General features: G+C 39.9%; 1 pseudogene; it reads right to left on the bottom strand.

Moving 5' to 3' along the window:
* Positions 1-12,210: 12,210 nt before the first annotated feature.
* Positions 12,211-13,020, bottom strand: LOC113183295 (actin-histidine N-methyltransferase pseudogene; annotated as a pseudogene).
* Positions 13,021-13,367: the final 347 nt, after the last annotated feature.

Raw genomic sequence — 13,367 nt, 5'->3', positions numbered from 1 at the left:
GACTGGTGATGTAACTCAGTGGTAGAGTGAAGCCCTGGGTTCTATTCCTAGCACCACAAAATAAATAAATAAATAAATAAATAAATAAATAAATAAATAAATAAAGTGTGTTGGGGTGGGGTTCATTGCAGCTCATTTCCTTTGTGTTTGTCATATGTATGACATTTCTAAAGGTGTGACCACTTGGAGATCTTTTTGGTGCACTGTGTTAGTTTTTCCCACTGTAACTGGATGTGAATATTTTCCATGTAAAGATCTATGGAAAGTTCCTTTTATAGGATATAGAATATATATCTTTTTTGTCCTGCTCAGTATTCATTCCCTTAATGTTATTCCTCTATTTTTCCCCATTCTGGTGACCTGTTAATTGTGGGATCCCTTCCCTGACTCAAGATGTGTAATATTATCTGTGATATGTCCAGCAAATTCTGACAAGGGAATGTCGCAGTTTAAACTGATCATCTGCTAGCTGCAGTCTAAAGAGAAAACATGCAAATTCTTAGTACTAAGATCTAGGTTTTTCTGGTTCAAGACCCTCTCAAAACCTGGGTATACGGTTCCTCCTTCTATACCATGAGTAAGCCAATAAGCTTCCAATAGATTTATTGTTTATTTAGAAAAAAAGAAAATCTTCAAGGAGTGGGGGGTGGGGGGATATAATCCAGGAGTCAGTCAGCCCTCTTCTGCAATAAGGAATCCACAACCTGTTATAACCACATGAATCTGTTTCATGAGTTCAGAGCCCTCATGTACCAGTCACCTTTCTAAAGATCCCACCTCTTGGTTGTGGCTCAGTGGTAGAGTGCTTGCCTAGCATGTGTGAGGCACAGGGTTCAATCCTCAGCACCACATAAAAATAAATAAATAAAATAAGAAGGTATTATATCCACCTACAACCAAAAAATAAAAAATAAAAAAAGGATCCCACCTCTTAATACTATTAAAATGGCAGTTACATTTCCAGTACATGCTTTTGGAGGGGATACATTTAAACTATAGCATTCTCTTTTTTCTTCTTCCCCAAACTGCATGGCCTCTTGTACTAACATATGGTAATAAAGGAAATGCCCATATAATCACCCATGAGTCAAGAAACAGCGCTTTGCCAGCACACCAGAAACCTCTGGAAGCCTCTCCTGTGTCTAGATTGGGCACTGACTTTTATTGAGCTTTTCTGTTTGCACCTCTTGGTGCACTCATGACGCATGACATTTCCTTTTACTCTATGAATAGAGTAAAAGCATAGCTTTCCTTGCATTTAACTGATCTTTCTGTCTTGATATGCCCTCAACTTTGTCATTATGCACTTTTTTCTTCTTTGGTGGCTGATGTGGTTTGATGATGCTTTGTTTTAGATGTCTGCATCTTTGTTCCTAGGTGAGATTGGTTTGCATTTTCCTTTCCCATTATTGGTTTTGCCAGGTTTTGAGATCGAGGACATACTAACCTTATAGAACAAATTAACCAGTGCTACCTTTTTGAAAAAAAAAAAAAAAACTTTTCTGAAAGAGATTTGGTAAGATTTTTATTACTTACTCTTACTCCTTGAATATCTGGCAAAAATTGCTTTTGTTTTCTCTGTGCAAAGGATTCTAATATTGATAGAATTCCTTTGATTGTTATTGGACTACTCACAGTTTGTATTTCTTCTTGAGTCACTTTTGATAAACTTTTGGGTTTTTTTTTTTTAATGTGTATATTCTGGTGTGTTCAGCACCATTGGTGGAAAAGAATATGCTTTCCCCCAATGAATTACTTTGACACCAACAAAAGGTCCATTTTGTAGATCTTTATGATTTTATTGAGCTATTTAATATCCCTCACATCAATATCATACTGTGTTGATTCTTGTAGCTTTATATCCTTGAAAATTTTGAAATCAGGCTGTGTAGAACCCCAAATTTGTTATTTTTCAAGACTGTTTCAGGTACTCTAAGGTATTTGCATTTCTCTATAGATTTTAGAATCCCATTACAGCTTCTGCGAAAAGCCTGCTAGAATTCTGATTGGGATTGCACTGGAACTTTAGATCAATTTGGAGAAAGTTGATATCTTAACAATAATGAGTAGATTTTGCTAAGCTATAATTTAGGTTGAGAGTCTGAGATTAGGATTTCAGCAGGGTTGGTTTCTAAGTAAGGTCTTTTTTCCCCCCGATTTATGGATTCCACCTTCGCATTGTGTCCTCTTGTGACCTTCCCTCTGTGTGCACGTTTCTAGTGTCTCTTCCTTGTCTTATAGGGACACGAATCCATCAGATGAGGGCCCCACCCTTATGATTTCATATAACCTTAATTACCTCATTAAGGATCCTATCTCTAAATACAATCACATTATGGATTTGAACTTCAGGAATTTGAGGACCCAATTCCACCCAAAGGAGCCATAGAGAAGACAAAAACAAATGGACATGACTGTGTTCACACAGAATTTATTTACAAAAACAGGTGTTAGGCTGGACTTGGCCCATGGACTTCAGATTGTCATCTGCTTATCTAGTTATCTAAAGGTGATCAGCTTATAAGAGGATATAGGGTACATCTCTTTTTTGTCCTGCTCAGTATTCATTCCCTTAATATATTCTTCTAATTTATAAATGGGATCAGACACATTTAGAATAACATTTCTTCAGAGCACTCAGTTTTCATTCTGATGGTATAAAGACTTCATGGGAAGAGCACATCTCTTGGAGCAGCAAATCTCCATGTTCTGATTATGGGGCCACATCCTCAGCCTCCCCAAGAGGCAGTGGTGAGCCTCATCTACGGCAGTGACTAATAGTAAGTATGCCTTTAACAAGTCTTCTTTCATTGCCCTTTTATTTCATAAAGAATGAGACAAAAACATTAATTTAAATGGCAGTATGTATGGTGTGCATAAGCAAGACACCTGTATCATGCCATTCCTTCCTTCCTTCCAGTGTTCATTGAGCAACTACATGCAAGAGCAGGTTCTAAGCACAGGGGATACAGACATGGAAAAGACAGAATACTGACTTCTCGGGTGCATATTGGCAGGATGTGGCTCTTGCCCAAATCAGAACCATTGAAGAAAGCCTATAACTCCTCTTGTGTGTCCCTTTCACAGGATTTTCCATTGCTGGTTATATGTGGTTTTGCTATCAATCAACTGACCTTAGTAAATGAATTTTCTTGGTTGCTTCTGCATTCTGTCCAATAGTGTCTTAGTCTATTTTGTGTTGCTAATAACACTATACCACACACTGGGGAAACTATAAAGAAAAAGGCTGATTATTCTGGTCCAAAGTCAATATCAACATCTGGTGATGGCCTACATACTGGTCAAGTCCCCAAAGCAGAGTAGGGCATCACATGGCAAGAGGCAGGGAACACACAACATCTAGACAAATTGGCTTTTATAAGAGACCCACCCTCAAATGAGACCATAGCCCCTTAATCCATTAATTGCACAAATGGATTAATGTATTCATGAGAACAGAACCCTAATCCCCTCTGAAAGGTTCTGCCAGGTCCCACCACTTATTATCTCATGATGAGGATTAAATTTCAATATGAGTTTCAGGGGGTGCAAACCACAGCAAACAAGTGTAGACCTTCCAAGTCAGTAAAACCTATGAGACATGGGAGCTTGAAAGAGACATAATTATTTATTTAGAGCATAAAACTATGTTGGCAGATAAAGAAGGAAAAGTGGCAGATGTGAAAATCAACCTTGGGCTTCTTCCCACCAAAAGGGTCAGGTCCTCATGTTCCACCCCTGCTCATGGTGGAGGATTATGTGCACAACTGCGGTTCTGAGAATCACCTGGGGCCATCTTGGTGGGGAGAGAAGGCCTGAGAACTGGCTTTCTGGGACATGACAGATAGCTGTAAAGGTAAGCTGTAAAGCCTGTGCCCACCCATGGCTGGTGTTTTAGTCAGCGTTTTCATTACTGTGACCAAAAGACCGGACAAGGAAAATTTTAGAAGAGAAAGTTTATTTCATCACAGTTTCAGAGATCTTAGTCTATAGGTGGCCAACTCCATTGCTTTGTACCCGAAGAGAGGCAGGAAATCATGGTGGAAAGGTGTGAGAGAGGGCAGAAGCTCAGGATATAACAATCAGAAAGCAGAGACACTAAGGTTGGCTCACCAGGGACAAAATATATACTTCAAGTGTAGTCCTCCAGTAGCCCACCTCCGCTAGCCACATGCTGCCTGCCTACAGTTACCACCCAATTGATCCTTTCAATGAATTAATGCACTAACTAGGTTAAGTCTATCATAACCCAATGATTTCACCTCTAAACCTTCATGCATTATCTTACACATGAGCTTTTGGGGGACATCTCATATCTAAACCATAATAGCTGGGAAGGCTTCTCTGAGAAAAGTGGGCTTCAATGGACTGGTGAGTGGTTTCCAGGATTGGTGCCAATGCCTTGCAAGAGGAGGTAGCACAGCCAGGTCATCTAGCTGACCACTAGCAAGGACTCATTTGTGCTTCCCTGTATCTGATCCCTGTGTGGGTGTTTAACCCCTGTGTGGAGGAGACACAGGTGAAGACATCCTAATCTTGGCCTCTAAAGTTAGCTGTGTGTCTTTGAGAAAATCACTTAAGCTCTGTGATAGGTTCCTCTCCCAGATTTACCAAGCCTATCCTGTAGGATAAAATAAAAACGATTAACTGTGACCCTTGCTAATCCATTCCTTTCAGGAAAAAAAAAAATTGAGTCTCAGTACTTCCAAACTTTTACCAACAGCACACAACTCATTGGTGGAAATGGAGAACAAGAGCCAGGATGGACCCATTCCAGCAATCAAGCTAGCTCTTCCTGGTCCCACATAAGGACCAAAGATACCTCCTCCCCAGGCACATGTGTCCACAGCTTTCCTCTCCAGTCCATGGATAGACATCACTGTCCCCACCTTATTAATGTCCCTTTTTTACATTGCCACCATAGTTGAGATTTTTTTCTGCTTAAAGGTGTTGATGTCCTTTCCTGTTTTCAAGGACAGTGATTTGCAGATCAAGGCCAGACCCCTGGGCATAGTATTCCAGGCCCTTTGCACCCTAGCTTCTGCTCACTTATTAAGCCTTATTGTCATGTTTTCTAGTCATTTTAAGTAAGAACTCCATGTGTGCCAAAGCACTCTTCAATCCATGCTATATTTTCTCCTGTAAGCACATCCTTAACACAACATATCTACCTACTGTGTCTCCTCTCTGCCTGCTTTTTACTCCTCTTTTAAAATTTAGCTCTAAGAAATTATTCGAAACAAATGAGAACAAAGATACAACATGTCAAAATCTCTGGGATAGCATAAAAGTGGGTCTAAGAGGAAAATTTATCATATTGAGTACCTACCTACGTTAAAAAATAGATTCCAAATAATAAGCTTATAATCTACCTCAAGGCCTTAGAAAAGAAAGAAGGAACCAATTCCAAAGTTAGAAGACAGGAAATATAGATCACAGCTGAAATTAATGAAACTGAGAATAAAAAAAAAACACAGGCTCAATGCAAAACATAAATAAAATTCTTTGAAAACATAAATAAAATTGGTAAACCCTTAGACAAACTAACCAAAAGGAAGTCTCAAATAAACAAAGTTAGAGATGAAAAAGGAGATATTCTGAATTCAGAAATTCAGAGAATCATTAGAAAATATTTTGAAAATTTATACTACAGAAAACTGGAAAATCTAGAAGACATCAACAAATTTCTAGATAAATATTACCTGCCCAAAATGAACTAGGAAGATAGAGAAAACCTGAGAAGACCAATATCAAGTAATGAAATTGAAACAGCAATTAAAAGCATTCCAAAAAGAAAAGCCCAGGACCAAATAGATTCTCAGCTGAGTTCTACCAGACCTTTAAAGAAGAGCTAACACCAGTCTTTCTCAAATTATTCCATGAAATTCAAAGGGAATACTTCCTCAAACAATCTATGATCAGCCAGTAAAATGTTGATATCAAAACCAGACAAAGACACATCAAGGAAAGAAAACTAAAGACCAATATCCCTAATGAACATAAATGCAAAATTCCTTGAAAGTATATTTGCAAGCCCAACACAGTGGCTTACACCTGCAATCCCAGTGGCTCTGGAGGCTGAGGCAGGAATTATCTGTTCAAAGCCAGCTTCAGCAAAAGCCAAGGCACTAAGCAACTCACTGAGACCCTGTCTCTAAATAAAATACAAAATAAAGCTGGGGATGTGGCTCAGTGCTCAAGTGCCCCTGAGTTCAATCCTTGGTACAACACACAAACAAACAAACTAGGAATTGAACCTCCATATGATCCAGCTATCTCACTCCTTGGTATTTACCCAGAAGAACTAAAATCAGCATACTAGAGCAATACAGCCATATCAATGTTTACTGCAGCACAATTCACAATAGCCAAATTATGGAGTCATCGAATATGCCTTCCAATAGTTGAGTGGATCAAGAAAATGTGGTATATATACACAATGGAGTTTTACTCAGCCATAAAGAAGAAAGAAATCATGGCATTTGTCAGTAAATGGATAGAACATTGTGCTAAGCAAAATAAGCCAGACTCAGAAAATCAAGGGTCAGATATTTTCTTTCGTCTGTGGAAGCTAGATTAAAATACGAGAAAGAAGGCAGAGAAAGGGGATTGGATACAATAGAGATATAGGGAAGATCAGAGGAGTAGGAGGAGGAGAGGGAGAGGGAGGGGAAGGGAAGGAAATAAGGAATGAATTTAACTAAATCCTGTTATATGTATATATAAATATACCACAGGGAATTCCACCTTTATGTAGAAAGTATCAATTAAAAATAAATAAATAAATACATAAACCAGTGAATGAAGACCAGTAAAGGAAGGAGAATGGAGGAGGCGGGAGAGAAGGGAAAAGGTGGGGAATGGCAATTGAATCAAACTCCATGCATGTGTGCTTTTGTCAAAAGGGACTCAACTACTGTGTATAACTATAATGTTCCAATAAAAAAATACCCCCCTCAATTTAGCTCACACATCCCTTCCCCTAGAAACACATTTCCTGTCTGGTCTTGACTTGCCTGAGTGGAGAGGTCATATAAATTCAGCTATCCTGGTGCCCATCACAGGATCTTTTCATTTTCTGCTTCCTTATCAGCTTTAAAACTAGCTTCTATCTTCATATTCTCATTGCCTATAATATAGAGCCTGGTGCATAGTAGATATGCAATAAGTAAATGTTTTAAGAAATTCTTAAATTGTGGAGAATGAATACATTCCATCTAACTGTAAAACTGCCTCCCAGTTTTCTAATCATTTCTAATCATTTTCTAATCATGCCAATCTTGTCTCTTCTGCTACGTTCTGGCACAGTGAGGGAAGAGATCATGGCCCTGCTGCTTTGTCTGCCAGCCAACCAGCGTATTTTTGCAGGGTGGGAAGTAAGTATCTCCTCCCTGCTTTGCCTGGGGAGACAATCCCAAAGGGCCAAGAGATGGAGTTAAGGGAAGAGAGCCAGAACCTCCATTTGTGTGCATCAGATGCAGATGCTGTGGCCTCACCTGGTGAATCAGCTCAACCAGAATGAACTAAACCAGCGTGTGTGTCACGTGTCACATTGCAAATGCCTGGGGCTCTTTCCAGACTTCACCTGGCCTCCCTCCCTGTCCAGGCATGTCCTCTAGATCTCTGAGAAGCCGCTGTACATCAGAAGGCCATACCTCAGTTTTCTCATACTCCAGGACAGCTGGAAGAAACAAGTGAGAAAGGCCACAGGTAATTTTAAGAGGGCAGATTGGTCTTGTGTCTGATAAAGGATGTTTTGGGGTAAGCCTGGTAGAGAGTAAGTTTAGAATCGAGATGGTCTTATTATGGGACCTGCCTTGATCCACTGGGTCTGAAAGAGGTGGGCCAGCCATGCCCACTGGGGACTGTGGTTACTGCTGATCAGTGGATAGAGTTTCAGAATTTGAACCTGGACCTGAATGTTATAGAGTGTGGACATAAGTGTCAGCTTGCCATGGACATGATTGCTTTCTGTAAAAGCTGTTAGCAAGCTAACCTAAATTTAAACTTAAACAGAAAGTAACTGAAGATATTTATGCATGTGCCTGTCCCTTTTGTATGTAACAACATTACCTCTCGGAATAGTCGCTGCTGCCTAGAAAAACAGCAGTCAGGGAGGGTTCATTCACTGTAGATAAGATCCCTGGAGGACATTAGATTGGGGGTTTTATGAATAAGACAGAGGACTATTTAATGAATCGTAAATCCCTGGATTGCAGACTAAATCCAGTAGCTGCTTCTGGGCCATTCTCACTAAAAAAAGTCACTGAGGCACCTGAAAAGAATATTTCCAAATGATAATTCAGCGCAGCTGGGGGGTATGGCCCTACCTCCAACAGTTTGTGGGGAAAGATATGATGGAGACGAGTTTTATTGTTACTTCATGTCCTTCTTCATTTCAAGATTGTTTCCATAATAATGACACACATTTTGCACTCTGTGTGTGTGTATGTGCATGTGTGTGTGCCTGTGTGTATGTGTTATTGGGGATCTAACTCAGGATTTTGTTCATTCTCTACCACTAAGCTATGCACCCGGTCCTATATGTATTGTCTTTTTAATTTAAAAAAAAAAAAGAAGAAGAAGAAAGAAAGAAAACACTGTATTTTGGAAAGGAAGAACTGGTGAGACTTCCTTACTAACACTGTCCAGTCAGGATTTGGCTTCTTGTTCCTTGGTCCCCATTGGATAGCTTCTCCTGGGGCATGAGGTTGGGCAGTCCTTCCTCTTAGGCAGATTAACTTTGATCCTTGCTTATGCAATCAGGAGATTTTTCTGCCCCCCTCCCACCATTAACTTCTTCTATGATTCTTCTCCTGGTTATTCTCTAGAGAATACAACATGAATTTTGTTTCATTAACTTACTGGTATATCATTTACATCCAATAGAATTCACCACTTTTTAAGTGAACAGTGGATAGGGTTTGACAAATGTGTACAGTTGCATAACTATCACCATTGTCATCAGAATTTTTCTGTTGCCTGAGAAGGTTCCCCTCTGCCCCTACCTAGTAAATTCCCCTATCCCACCTAGCAACCCTGCTCTGCTCCCTGCCATTCTGGGCTTCTCTTTTTTCTAGAATCTCAAGAAATGGAATCAGAGGGACACTGCAGAGGGTTTGCTGTTAGGCTTTTTTTTTTTTTTTTTCATGTATATAATGCTCTGGCAATTCAACTGGCATGAGAAGTTCAGTCCTATTTCCTGGCTGTGGAGTGTGTCATGTTTCCCCCGCGTGACACCAGGTGTTTATCAAGCACCAGTTGATGGGTTGTTGCCCGTTTGGCCACTGTGACTACTTCTATTCTGAACATCTGCTTACAAATCTTTATTTGGACATGTTTTGCCTTTTTTCAATAAATGCCTATGAGTAGTGTTGCTGAGTCACTTGTAAGTGTATGTTGAACTTTATAAGAAACAACTGTTTCCCCATGATTGTGCCATGGGACAACCCATCAACAGAGTATTAGAGTTTCATTAGCCACACATCCTCCCATGGCTTGGTATTCTCAGGTTTGGGGATTGTTTTATTTTGTTTGTTTGTTTGCTTTTTAGTGATATTAGTAGTTATGAAGAGGTATCTCAGTGTGGTTTTAATTTCTATTTCCCTAATGATTAATGATTGAGCATTATTCACGTGCTTATTTCCCTCTGTGTACCGTCTTTGATAGTCTACTCAAATTTTTTGCTCATTTTTTTCCTTATTACTGAGATGTAAGAGCTGTTATAAACAATTCCTTGTCAGATACATGTTTTTTCAAATGTGTCCTTCCAGTTTGTTGACTTGTTTTTTCCTTAACAGTATTTTTTTTGGGGGGGGGGGTACCGGGGACTGAGCTCAGGGGCACTCAGCTAGTGAGCCACATCCCCAGCCCTATTTTGTATTTTATTTAGAGACAGGGTCTCACTGAGTTGCTTAATGCCTCACCAGTGCTGAGACTGGCTTTGAACTCCCAATCCTCCTGCCTCAGCCTCCCAAGGCACTGGGATTACTGGCATGCGCCACTGCGTACGGCCCTAACAGTATTATTTAAGCAGCTAGATTTTTCAGTGGAGACGAATTCCAATTTTCACTTTTTCTTTTTCATGGTTTGAGCTTTTTACTTCCTATTTTCTTAATCTAAATAATACATAAATATTTCCTTCTGTATTTCTTTCTAAGACTTTTATGGCTCAATCTTAACATTTAATTGTGTGATCAATTTTGAGTTAATTTTATATATGATATGATGTCAGGGTTTTTTTTTTTTTGCTTTGTTTTTGGTTTTGTATTGTCTTTATTTTCCATATGATTATAGTTACAGTACCATTTATTGAAAATAAATTTGATTACCATGTTTTGATTAGTTTTTAATCTATGGTACTGTATAGCATGTGATACCTCTTATGTAAATGTCAATAAATGACCTTTGGTTCTTTTTCTTCTACTAAAACACTTGTAATGCCACATTATTGTAAACACTGTGTTGTTCTAGAGCCATCTGTTCTGGGGAATAGAAGAGGTTTCATGTAGAATAGGTGAAAGAGCCTCCTGTTTGCTGGAATCCTTACATAAAACAGAAACGGCTTAGGGACCATGACATTGACTATTGAGAGACTATGTAGCATGTGGACTGTACGTGGAATGGAAAGGAAACTGGTTTTCACTGTGCATACAATATGTTCCAGGCACCTAAATAACCCTCATAACAACAATATGAAATGAGAATGCTATTCCATTTTGCAGATGACACATATGAAAGTCCAGAATGGATGATTGACTGTCTCATAGCAAGTAAACATCAGTGTATGGGTCTGAGGGTTTTTTTTCTTTTCTTTTCTTTTTCTTTCTGTTACACAGGCTGTACTGGTACTGGAAATTTTTGCATTTTTTTACTCTACTAATGATACTTGAGAACAATTCATCGCTTACCAAGTGTTTTGGTCTGGTTTTAATCACTATAACAAAGTACCTGAGACAAGTTAACTTTATAAAGAAAAGTTTATTTAGCTCATAATTTTAGAGGCTAAAAGTGCAAACATTATGGGGCAGGCTATGGCAAGGGTCCCCCTTGGCTGCCTCACCTCATGATGGATGGCAATGACGGGAGCACATGTGGGAGCAAGATCATATTGCCAAACAGGATTCCAGTGATACTGAGGTCCCACAGTACTTTCTAATGGCAGCTTCCTCCTCCAGTGACCCAAGAACTCAGGAAGCCTTACTTAAGATTAATTAATCTTTAAGCCTTACTTAAAGATTCCACCACCTTCCATATTGTCACGCCAGAACCAAACTTCCAACACAGGCAGCTTTGGGGATACACTCCAACTGTTTCTACACCATAACACCAACTGGGGTGTATATTTGGCAAACAAAGAGAACCCAGGGCTGCAGAAAGGTCTAAGAGGAGGCCTCTTAAGCCTGAGCTGCAGTCTAGAAGATGCCCTGAAGAATGGAACATCTGGGAGTGAGCGTCTGGGGCCAATAGGGTCACCTGTGTCCTTATGACACCATCGTAGCAGCTGCTATGCCAGGGACTCTCTTTTGGGTCAGTGGAAGCTTAGCCTGAGTAGGCATAATGATCATCAGGGTGGTAAGAATTAAATAACACAGGTAAAGTGCCCAGCATGTAATAGTAACTATTATTGTTAGTTCATCGGCCCTGATCATCAGCCTAGGGAAGATTCAATGAATGTAGTTCCTGTGGGGTTTCAATGAAAGAGGAGAATAAGGTTCCCTTCCCACAGTTAACCCCATAAATGTTAGTTCCTATCTTCCAATTCTGCCAGAATGAGAACAGTTCCCTTGCAGTCTGCTGCTTGTGCATCATTGGACATGACTTTTTCTTTTAATGATACTTTTACTTAGAACTAATGAAATATAATACACAGTATACTTGGAAAAATATAAATCATCATGTTGCAATTTACTAAATATAAGATAAATAAAATTGATTTTATTTTGCTGAAAATTTCTCACACAAAATACCTTTTTGGGGCTGGGAAAATAGCTCAGTTGGTAGAGTACCTGCATCACATGCACAAGGCCCTGGTTCAATCCCCAGCACCCCCCACCAAAAAAAAAAAAAAAAAAAAAAACAACCAAAAAAACCTTTTTGTATTAGAGACACTTTATAGCTTTTAAAATTCCACTTTTTGTTTTCCACTTTAGTAACTCAGAAACAACTGCTTCTTGTCTTAATGCTGGACAGTGATTAAATCAGAGACATTCAGAAGTGGACCTGTGGGCCCTGAGTGATTTTACAGAAATAGGCATACTGTCGAGACGTGCTTTTGCAGTGGCTGAGGATGTGTACAGCTTGTGCTGACTGAAGTCACTGAACTTCTTTACAGTATTAGGGAGTGTCATTCGCTGGGGAGGGTCTGAGTGTTGATCTGCCAGAAAGAATTGGGGCCAGCTCACCACACAGCAGATGAAAGGCCAGTATGATATTTCCTGTGGCTTGAGGAATCTGGTCTTGAGAATAGAAGGTCCCTAATTCTGAAGTTTTAGTGGTTTCAGAACCCATAAGAATAATTCTTCTGCCTTCGTGTCTCTTGTTGCCCTTTTCTTTGAAGTTAACCATTCCAAGACCCTTCATAGAAGCTCCATTTCCACGTTGTTCTGAGACTCATTTCATCAGCTTAGGCAAGTAATCTCATCTTTTTCCATCAGAAGTAACAAACAGACCTTTTTGCATTTTTTTCATGTTTTGTCAACCGGAGAGTAGATCTGTACATGTTCCTTTCCTGAGCTGAGTGCAGAATTGCGGCATTTCTGCAATGGTCAACTTTAAGATTTCCTTTGGAGATGCACAGTGGCCATAGCCCCAGTGCCGGATTTCTGAATTTTAACCGAACTTCTTACTCATTTTCTGACTCACATGTGCCATGTACTAAGCTTTCGACTCAACTCATTCTTAAGGCCTCTTTTTTTCTTCAGTCAGAAAACTGTTGGTTTCTTGATCTGTGGCTCACTTGTTGGCAAGTACTGTCTGCTTCCTTTGTGCAGTGGCGCCCCAGTCCACCCAGGGCCCCATTGTCTGACTCAACCAACCCCCAGGCAGTGGGGGGCAGCCAGATGGAAGGGGCAGGAAGGTGGCCTGAGACTGCTGGGGTTTTTTTGTTTGTTTGTTTTTAAACATTAGCATCTTCAGTAAAATGCATGTGCCTTTGTCCCCTGTGAAACAAAACAGCATTTGGATCAGTGAAATTGCCAGGTCCCAATTTGGCTTACAACTCAGGATCTGGTGTGATGCTTTCTGGAAGCTCATGTTTGGACTGTGGATTCCAGAATCACAAAGGAATCCATCCCCCCTAGAGCAGGATGTGTCCTTCTGGGGAGCTGAAATGGTTCATAGGTGTTTATCCTGAGGAATCTGAGGTT

This window comes from Urocitellus parryii, chromosome 1, assembly GCF_045843805.1.
Source record: "Urocitellus parryii isolate mUroPar1 chromosome 1, mUroPar1.hap1, whole genome shotgun sequence".
In the NCBI taxonomy this organism is placed as follows: domain Eukaryota; kingdom Metazoa; phylum Chordata; class Mammalia; order Rodentia; family Sciuridae; genus Urocitellus; species Urocitellus parryii.
Note: the sequence above shows the minus strand (reverse complement) of the source record. Positions and strands in the feature narration are given on the sequence as shown.